Source organism: Wolffia australiana, chromosome 5 (genome assembly GCF_029677425.1).
Source record: "Wolffia australiana isolate 7733 chromosome 5, ASM2967742v1".
Classification (NCBI taxonomy): Eukaryota; Viridiplantae; Streptophyta; class Magnoliopsida; order Alismatales; family Araceae; genus Wolffia; species Wolffia australiana.
The window spans coordinates 5,615,662-5,625,320 of NC_135839.1; the positions used below are offsets into that span (position 1 = coordinate 5,615,662).

The following is a 9,659-nucleotide window of genomic DNA, read 5'->3' on the forward strand; positions in this document are numbered from 1 at the left end:
ATTCCTCCATTAAAGTGGGCTACAACCGTTGTTTTCTTAACGGTTGCAACCTTTGGTATACCGGCGGTTGCAAGCCCTTGATGGAGGGGCTTGCAACTGCCACCCTTTCGAATCCCATTGGGATTCTTTTTAAGGAGTTTTCGGGTCCCCTTGGTCTACCATCGAGAGGAGTCCCCAAGGTGCCATCGTCATCGAGGAAGAAGCTCCTCGGTGAAGGATCAAGAAGGACCCTCCACCCTCAAGAAAAAGTCAAAGGAGACTCAAATGGAAGGTATGTTTTTGTTTTTGATCTATCAAATGGTATCAGAGCATGATAGGTCGACGAAAATCGATCACTCTGAGTGATTATCTTCATCGTTTTGGATCTCCATAATCCGTTTCCGCATTGACTTTTTGCAGCTTTCGTTTCGTTTTTTTTTTGGGAAGACGAAGGCTATTATGGTTTATAATATATTAAATATACCCATTTTCGTAAAATGATGGTGGCTGGGTAGGTTAAGGTGTTTGAGGGAATGGTGGGTTGGGGGAGGTCATGGGTTCAAGCCCCCCCTCCTGCATCGATTTTTCTTCTTTTTTAAAAGGAACTGAAAATATAGCCCATTAAGAAAGGTCCATCCGAATTGGGCTTCATGAAAGGGCATAAGGTCATCTTCAAAACCATCCCAAAAACAGTTTTTTTTTTCTTTTCTTTGGAAATATATATGACATTTTTTTTTAATGCTCATATTGGCCTTATAATAGTGGCCCACTAGAGTTTATATCGGCATAGAAAAGGTTGAATGCAACATTGAAATATTTCCAAAATAATATTTTTTTTAAATTCTTTTATGTTAAAATGACATCCTTGTTATTTTTTAAAGTCTTTTCTTTTTTTTAATTCATGCAAATATATCCTAACCCAAAGGAGAGGAAATATTTGGCAGAATTTATTGCACACTAGGTCACTAAAATTTGAAATGGATCTAGTATTTTCGCATGCAATGTGATGGCTATATCAACCTTAGTTATTTCTTAAAATACTAAGATAAAGAAATGATTTTGTTCATGCAAGCACTTATTGGCCCAAAGGAAAATGAGTGCTTGGCCGAATGTAAGCCATGTTCATGATAGAAAATTTAACGATCATTATGTGTAAATGATCAGGATAAGTCATCCCAAAGGAGATCTTACCAATGATTATTTATGATTGTTTGAATTTAACTATCTTACGAAGTGGATCGTCATAAGTTGATTATCATCCAAAGATGAAATTGATGTTGCATTTGATCGCTTGTGCCAAATTTCACTATTTGGTGTTGACGTAAATTTTGATTATGTTCTTATGTGAGTTTATTTATTCTTTGTATTTCGGCTCAAAATCTTCTGATATTTGCACGAATTTGAATTCCATTCCTATGTTAAGTGGTGCAAACTTTAAGAAATGGAAGGAATTCTTATCATTGTACTTGGGTGCTTCGGATCTTGATTATGCCCTCCGGAACGCACAACCATCGGCCATAAAGGAATCTTCTTCTCCTGAAGAAAAGAAGGCCCATGAAACATGGGAAAGGTCCAATAGGATGTGCTTAGTGGTAATCAAGTGCACCATTCCTGAATCCCTAAGGGACACCTTAGCGGAAGAGGCAACAGATGCCAAAATTCTCATTCAAGAAATTGAGAAACGGTATCATAAAGAAGATAGAGCTGAGATTAGTACTCTCATGAATCGCCTTACGAATATGAAGTATACAGGAAAAGGCAATATACGAGAGTACATTATGGAAATGTCTCACATACGTTCCAAATTAAAGGGATTAAACTTGGAACTTTCGGAGGAATCCATTGTCTACATGGCTTTAAACTCTCTCCCACATCAATTCAGTCAATTCAAGGTGAGCTATAATTGTCAAAAGGATCCATGGTCCTTGAATGAGCTCATCTCGCATTGTGTGCAAGAGGAAGAGAGACTGAAGTCAGAACAATGTGAAAGTGCTCATCTTACAGTTGCTTCTTCTGACAAATCTAAGGATAAGGGAAAAAGGAAGGGCAAACAAATTGCTGGCGTTCCACCTAAAAAGAAGCTGCATAAGGAGATGCGTTGCTTCTTCTGCAAGAAAGGTGGACACATGAAGAAAGACTGTGCCAAGCGCATAGAATGGTTCAAGAAGAAAGGTATTTTTCTTTCTTATGTTTGTTCGGAAGTTAACTTAGCTTCTGTACCAAGGTACACTTTGTGGGTAGATTCTGGAGCCACTACTCATGTGAGTGTATTCTTACAGGGCTGCCTCAGCCATCGCAAACAGAATAACGGTAAAAAGTTCATCTATCAAGGTGACGGGAAAGCGAAGGAGGTTGAAGCCGTTGGAGTCTTTAAAGTCATTTTTAAAACTGGTTATCATTTGCTTTTAAATCAGACCTTTGTTGTGCCATCTTTTGGACGTAACTTAATATCCGTTTCAGTATTGGACAAATCTGGTTACAATTGTTCATTTGGGGATGGAAAATTTGGTCTTTATAAGGATTCTGTACTTCTAGGTACAGGAAATTTAGGAGCTTATGATAATTTGTATTTGGTTGACACTAAAGTCTCTTCGGAATATTCCTTTCAATTAAGAACGGTTGGTAATGGTTAAAGTTGGGTGATGAGATTTCATCATTTTTGTGGCACAAAAGGTTAGGCCACATTTCTCAAAAGAGAATTGAAAGGCTTGTGTCAGATGGAATTCTTAATTACATAGATTTTAAGGATTTTGGCACCTGTGTCAAATGCATTAAGGGAAAACGGACAAATATTAGAAAATATGGTTCATATCGAGCTTCAGACATCTTGGAATTGATTCATACTGATATTTGTGGTCCATTTCCTATACCCTCTTGGAATGGCCAACAGTATTTTATCACTTTCATTGATGATTATTCTCGATATGGTTACTTGTATCTCATTCATGAGAAATCTCAAGCCATTGACGTGTTCAAAAGCTTTAAGGTTGAAGTTGAAAATCAACTCAACAAAAGGATTAAGGCCATTAGATCTGACCGTGGTGGAGAATATTACGGCAGAAATGATGGATCGGGAGAACAACGTCTAGGACCTTTCGCTAAATATTTGGAAGAGTGTGGGATAGTCCCTCAATACACGATGCCAGGATCTCCTAGCATGAATGGTGTTGCCGAGAGACGAAATCGTACACTCAAGGATATGGTAAGAAGCATGATGAGCCAAACTTCTTTACCTGAACCATTATGGGGTGAAGCGCTAAAGTCAGCAGTTTATTTGACTAATAGAGTACCAACAAAGGCAACAGAAAAAACCCCTTATGAGCTTTGGACGGGCAAAAGACCTAGTCTAAGACATTTACGTGTTTGGGGTTGTCCTGCTGAGGCAAGACCTTATAAGCCTAATGAAAGGAAACTTGATTCTAGGACATTAAGCTGCCATTTCGTTGGATACTCCGAACGATCCAGGGGATACAAATTTTATGATCCTACAACTCGAACTATTTTTGAGACGGGGAATGCTATATTCTTTGAGGATGATGAGTTTGTGGGGGGAGATAAGATTAGAACTATCGTCTTTGAAGAGGATTGTTTAACAATGCCTCCTATTGTTCACAACAATGCTCAAGATAAAGAAAAATCACTTGACATTGGTGAAACAATAATTCAAGTACAAGATGATAATCAAGAATCCTCCAACCCTGAAATTCAAACTCAACAACCTCAAGAATCAATACCATTAAGGAGATCCACTAGAGAGAAAAAGAGAGCTATTCCGGATGACTACTTTGTGTATCTTCAAGAGCATGAAGTAGACATGAGCATCGAGGAAGATGACCCAATCAACTTCCGTCAAGCCATGGAAAGCTCAGATTCTCAAAAGTGGATTGATGCCATGAAGGAAGAGATCAAATCCATGCATGATAATGGCGTTTGGGAACTTGTTCCACTACCTGATGGTGCAAAATCCATAGATTGTAAATGGATATTCAAGACCAAGAGGGATTCAAGAGGTAACAAGGAGAGACATAAAGCACGACTCGTAGCCAAAGGATTTACTCAAAGGGAAGGTATTGATTACAAAGAGACTTTTGCTCCAGTTTCTTTAAAAGACTCTTTTAGAATAATAATGGCACTAGTTGCACATTACAATCTTGAGCTTCATCAAATGGATGTAAAGACCGCCTTTCTCAATGGAGACATTGAGGAGACGATATACATGAAGCAACCAGAGTATTTTGAGTCCAAAGATTCAAATAATTTGGTTTGCGAATTAAGGAAATCCATTTATGGACTCAAGCAAGCTTCTCGTCAATGGTATCACAAATTCCATAAGGTTATCATTTCATATGGTTTTGAGATGAATAAAGTTGATAATTGTGTATATCATAAGTTCAGTGGGAGTAGGTACATATTTTTAGTTTTGTGCTTGGAAGATATTTGAGCAATCCAGGAATGGATCACTGGATAGCGGCCAAGAGAGTCGTGCGCTATTTATAGAGAACTAAGGATTTCATGCTCACATATAAAAGGTCAGATCAATTGGAGATCATTGGATATTCTGATTCTGACTTTGCTGGATGCCAAGATTCAAGAAGATCCACGTCAGGTTATATATTTCTGTTGGCTGGAGGAGCCATTTCATGGAGGAGTGCAAAGCAACCACTTGTAGCTTCATCCACTATGGCCACGGAATATATTGCTATGTATGAGGCATCTAATCATGGAGTATGGTTGAGGAATTTTTTCACGGGGTTTCGAATTCTAGATCGTGTCGAAAGACCGTTGAAGATATATTGTGACAATAAGTCAGCCGTTCTGTTCTCCAACAACAATAGGAGCTTGACAAAGTCTAAGCATATAGACATCAAGTACTTAATTGTCAAGGAAAGGATACAAAATGGAGAATTGTCTACACAGCATATTGGAACAAACTCAATGATTGCGGATCCGCTTACGAAAGGTGTATTGCCTAAAGTATTTATGGAGCATACTACTCACATGGGCATTCTTCATTGGGAAGAATAGTGAGTTTAAGTGGGAGTTTGTATGAAGTGTTCTTAATGTGGACATGTATACATTTTCTGCAGAACTAAAGTTTCTTTTATCCATTTTGTTTATAAGATCTCCATAAAGTGGGACTCGTATAAAATTTAATCTATGTCATTCTACATTATAGCATTAGTGATTGTGGTGGCTTAACTGCGCAATAATGTGATGAAAGCTGTTCAGTCCTATGCTAAATATGTTGATGGACGAGATGAATATTTGTGCCTTGAGAAATAGTAACCGTTTGAGCTCATTAAATATGGAAAGTCAAGGTGTGTAGCCCAAGTGGGAGATTGTTGGAATTCCTCCATTAAAGTGGGCTACAGCCGTTGTTTTCTTAACGGTTGCAACCTTTGGTATACCGGCGGTTGCAAGCCCTTGATGGAGGGGCTTGCAACTGCCACCCTTTCGAATCCCATTGGGATTCTTTTTAAGGAGTTTTCAGGTCCCCTTGGTCCACCATCGAGAGGAGTCCCCAAGGTGCCATCGTCCTCGAGGAAGAAGCTCCTCGGTGAAGGATCAAAAAGGACCCTCCACCCTCAAGAAAAAGTCAAAGGAGACTCAAATGGAAGGTACGTTTTTGTTTTTGATCTATCAGATTCCGTTTGTAGCGGAGGTATTTATAATTTGTAAAGACATGATATACCTCTAACGATCACTAACGGTAACTGGCCCCTATTTAGGAAGGACAAGGGTCCACCTACGGAACAATTCGATCAACGGTTGCATGAGCGAAAGAGTGCAAGAACTGCGGAAGCCAAGAATAGTACGTGGAAGGGGACGCGCTCCAGAGCTGTCGCCGCATCCTACGTCGTAAGAACCTTAGACGAGGAAGAAGATCGCCACCAGCCAAGAAAACGCCGAGAAGAGCTATCTCGCGGCGGGCGAGATCGCCTTCGTCTGCAATTTTTTGATCCAACAAGGAACGGCAAAGAGAAAACAAATACCGTTTCTTGATCCCATTCGAAGATTTATAGAGAAAAGAAAGAAATAAGGAAAACGAAAGACAAAAGAAAGAAAGAAGGAAAACAAAAGAGCAAAGAAAGAAGAAAGGAAAACAAAGAAAAGAACAGAGAAAGAAGCAAAAGGGACATGGCCATGGGAGATGGCCGCAGCAATCTGAGCGCTAACAAGCCCGGGGGAGAGGGGGAAGAGAAAGTCAGCGGCTCAGTGCCGGACCAGGTTCAAGTGTGAGGATCCCCCGTGTACAAGATTGTGAGAAAACTGGGCGGCCGAGGGTTCGGGCAGGTCTTCCTGGGCCACCCCGTCTCAGGCAACGGCCCGGCGGAGATCGCTTTGAAGTTTGAGCGCAAACGCAGTCGAGGGCGTAACCTGGGCGCTCCGAGCGAATGGCAAGCGTACCGCACTCTCGGAGAGAGCTACGGCCTGCCCAGCGTGTACTATTCGGGAACATACCGAGATTACTACGTCACGGCGATGGACGTGCTGGGGGCCTGCCTGTGGGAGGTGTGGGTTTCTTCAGGCCGGCAGATGTCGTCGCAGATGGTCGCTTGCATTGCCGCGGAGTCCATCGCGATCTTCGCCGATACGCATTCGAAAGGGTTTGTGCACGGCGACGTCAAGCCGGATAACTTTCTGCTCGGCCAGCCTTGCACACCGCAGGCCAATAAGTTGTTTCTAATCGATCTTGGCTTGGGTAAGTAGGTCTCGTCTACCGAAACATATCATTTACTACTGTTTCCAACTATTTATCTTAATCATTTACTAAGTCTTTGTGTAAATTAAAAATAAAATGAAAAACTAACCGTGAATCGTCCTCTCTCTGTGAAGCGACGCGATGGAGAGACAGCTCCAGCGCGCAGCATGAAGAATACGATCAACGCCCGGATTTTTTCAGGTTAGTTATTTCTGAATTTTTTATTTTACACGTATACATGTATAGACGAAGTCTGGGGTAGGCCAGCGGTTCTCATGTTTTTTCCCTATATTTATTTTCTTGTAGGGGGACTTCGCGGTACGTCAGCGTTCATGACCACCTCGGGAGAACCTCCAGCAGAAGAGATGACTTGGAATCTCTTGCCTACACTCTCATTTTCCTTCACACCAGGAGCCTACCATGGAGCTCAATCGACTTCGAAAAGAATAATAAATCCTTTCTCGTCTGTCAGAAGAAGATGGAGACCTCGCCGGAAATGCTTTGCTTGACGTGTCCGTCGCCGTTCAAAGAGTTTCTCGAAGCCGTCGTTAACTTGAAGTTTGACGAGTAGCCCGACTACGCTAAATTGATTTCCCTCTTTGACGGGCTTGTGGGGACGAACCCGGCTCTTCGCCCCGTCCTCACCGACGGCGCTCAGAAGATGGTGTCTCAAGTCAGTCGCAAGCGTGGCAGACTCACGATAGAGGACGACGGTCAACCTCCTAAGAGAGTGCAAGTCGGCGTTCCTTCTACTCAGTGGATATCGGTTTACGACAAGAGAAAGCCTATGAAGCAGAGGTTTGGAAAAGTTTACTATTTATCTTCTTCCTAAAAACCGTATTTAGTTTATTTTTTTCTTGAAGACAATCTCAATCGCTCCTTTGAAAGGTCCCCCCCCCCCTATAGTTCGAATAGAGAAAGCTGAGAGCGAGAGATAGAGAAAGAAAAAGAGGGTCATCCTCCATAAACCTAGTGTTTTAGAGAATCTTTAGTTTGTCTCGTTCTCGGTTTTGAGGCTATTCCTCCGGTTGATAAATCGATAAAACTTGTATTTTTTCTATTTGGTCACGCGCAAACGGGTACCACTACGGCGTGGACGGAGACCAGCTACCGCATCAGGTGTCCAGAGGTCTCAGAGATGGCCTGTTCATCAGCTGCGCCGCTTCATGCGACAATCTTTGGGCTTTGGTCATGGACGCCGGCACGGGCTTCACTTCTCAAGTCCACGAGCTCTCCCCCTACTTCCTTCACAAGGTTACCTCCCTCATTCTTCTTTCCCTCTATATGTATATATACATATACATATCTCACTCTCTGTCTCTCTACTGAATGTTTTATTTCTCACTATACACAACTTTCTTAATCTTATATCCTGCTCGTCGTACAATTTTTTTCTCCATCTACTTCGCACTACCTTCCGCCTTTTTCATTCTTAATATCCTCCTCAACTAATCATTGAAACTCTAAAGGTCTCCTTATCACCCAATGAGCCTTTGAAATCTCTCTTCATCTCACCTGACCCATTTCTTTAATGGCTCGCTCTCTCGCTCCACTCATATTTTATCAATCCCTTTATCATTCTTGGGAACCTTCAAACATCTCCGTCTTATTCAACTCGATTTTATTTGGCTCTATCCTTCCCATTCAACCCAACTTATGCAATGTCTCTTTAATACAACTATCTCTTCTCCTTCTGACCCAGCCCAGTTTTTATAGCTCTCTCTCCCTCTCTCTCTCCCTCCCTCTCTCCCTCTCTCTCTCTCTCTCTCTCTCTCTCTCTCTCTCTCTCTCTCTCTCTCTCTCTCTCTCTCTCTCTCTCTCTCTCTCTCTCTCTCTCTCTCTCTCTCTCTCTCTCTCTCTCTCTCTCTCTCTCTCTCTCTCTCTCTCTCTCTCTCTCTCTCTCTCTCTCTCTCTCTCTCTCTCTCTCTCTCTCTCTCTCTCTCTCTATCTATCTATCTATCTATCTATCTATCTATATATATATCTTTTATGTCATTTTCTTTTGTGCGAGGGGATTGCAGGAATGGATCATGGCGCAATGGGCAAGCAACTTGTTCATCACCTCTGTCGCGGGAGCCACCAACGGGAGTTCGCTCGTGGTGATGTCAAAGGGCACCGCTTACACGCAGCAGTCGTACAAGGTCGCCGACTCCTTCCCATACGAATGGATTATCAAGAACTTGCGGGCCGGCCTCCAAGTCACCTCCATGGCCACCTCCGGCACTCGCTGGGCCGTCGTCATGTCCCGTAACACCGGCTTCACTGATCAGGTAACACCCACACCCCATCTCCAACCCATTAGAATGATGATGAAGATGATGTTGATAATCATAGTCATAGTCGAGATCAACATTATCATCATGATGTCTAGTACGGTGAAGCGTTTTTTGTTGATGTGGACGATGGATGGTCGATGGTCGATGATGAAGGTGATGGAATAGGACTTTATGTACCCGAGCGAGGAGATCCACAGGAGATAGAACAAAGGTTACATAATTACTTCCATGGCGGCGACAAGTAACCAACAGCGCTCATCTTTAGCATGCCAAGGAAAAAGAAGCCGGCTGATGCCACGCAGGGGACCCTTCGAACGAATGACTTCCTTACGCCTCGTATCAAGGATAATTGGGCCAACCATCTGTACCTGACGGCTATATGCTACGGACAGACTATCACTTGATTCCGCCGTGTGTTGGGGTTAATCCTGTCATGTTTGAAATAAAGGGCATGGCAAAATAAACGGGAATCGTGGATTCCTGTACGGTCATTTTTTTTCTTGTTTGAATTAGTCTTTCTTTGAGCAAGTTGAGATCCAAGTTTTTTGTTTACGTGTGACTTGGTTCACACTGAAACTCTATATGTATGTTCAACGTGAATAGTTTTAGGTGTGGTTGTTGAATCTCTCTTCTATTGCTCTCCACCCCTGTTCTCTCTGGTTCGTTGTCTGCTCTTTGTGTTGCTCCCCCACTTCTGATCT

The 9,659-nt window shown here is 42.3% G+C and overlaps 1 pseudogene; it reads left to right on the top strand.

The window, feature by feature from the left end:
• Positions 1-2,072: 2,072 nt before the first annotated feature.
• LOC144703376 (casein kinase 1-like protein HD16) lies at positions 2,073-9,123 on the top strand (annotated as a pseudogene).
• The last annotated feature ends 536 nt before the right edge of the window (positions 9,124-9,659 follow it).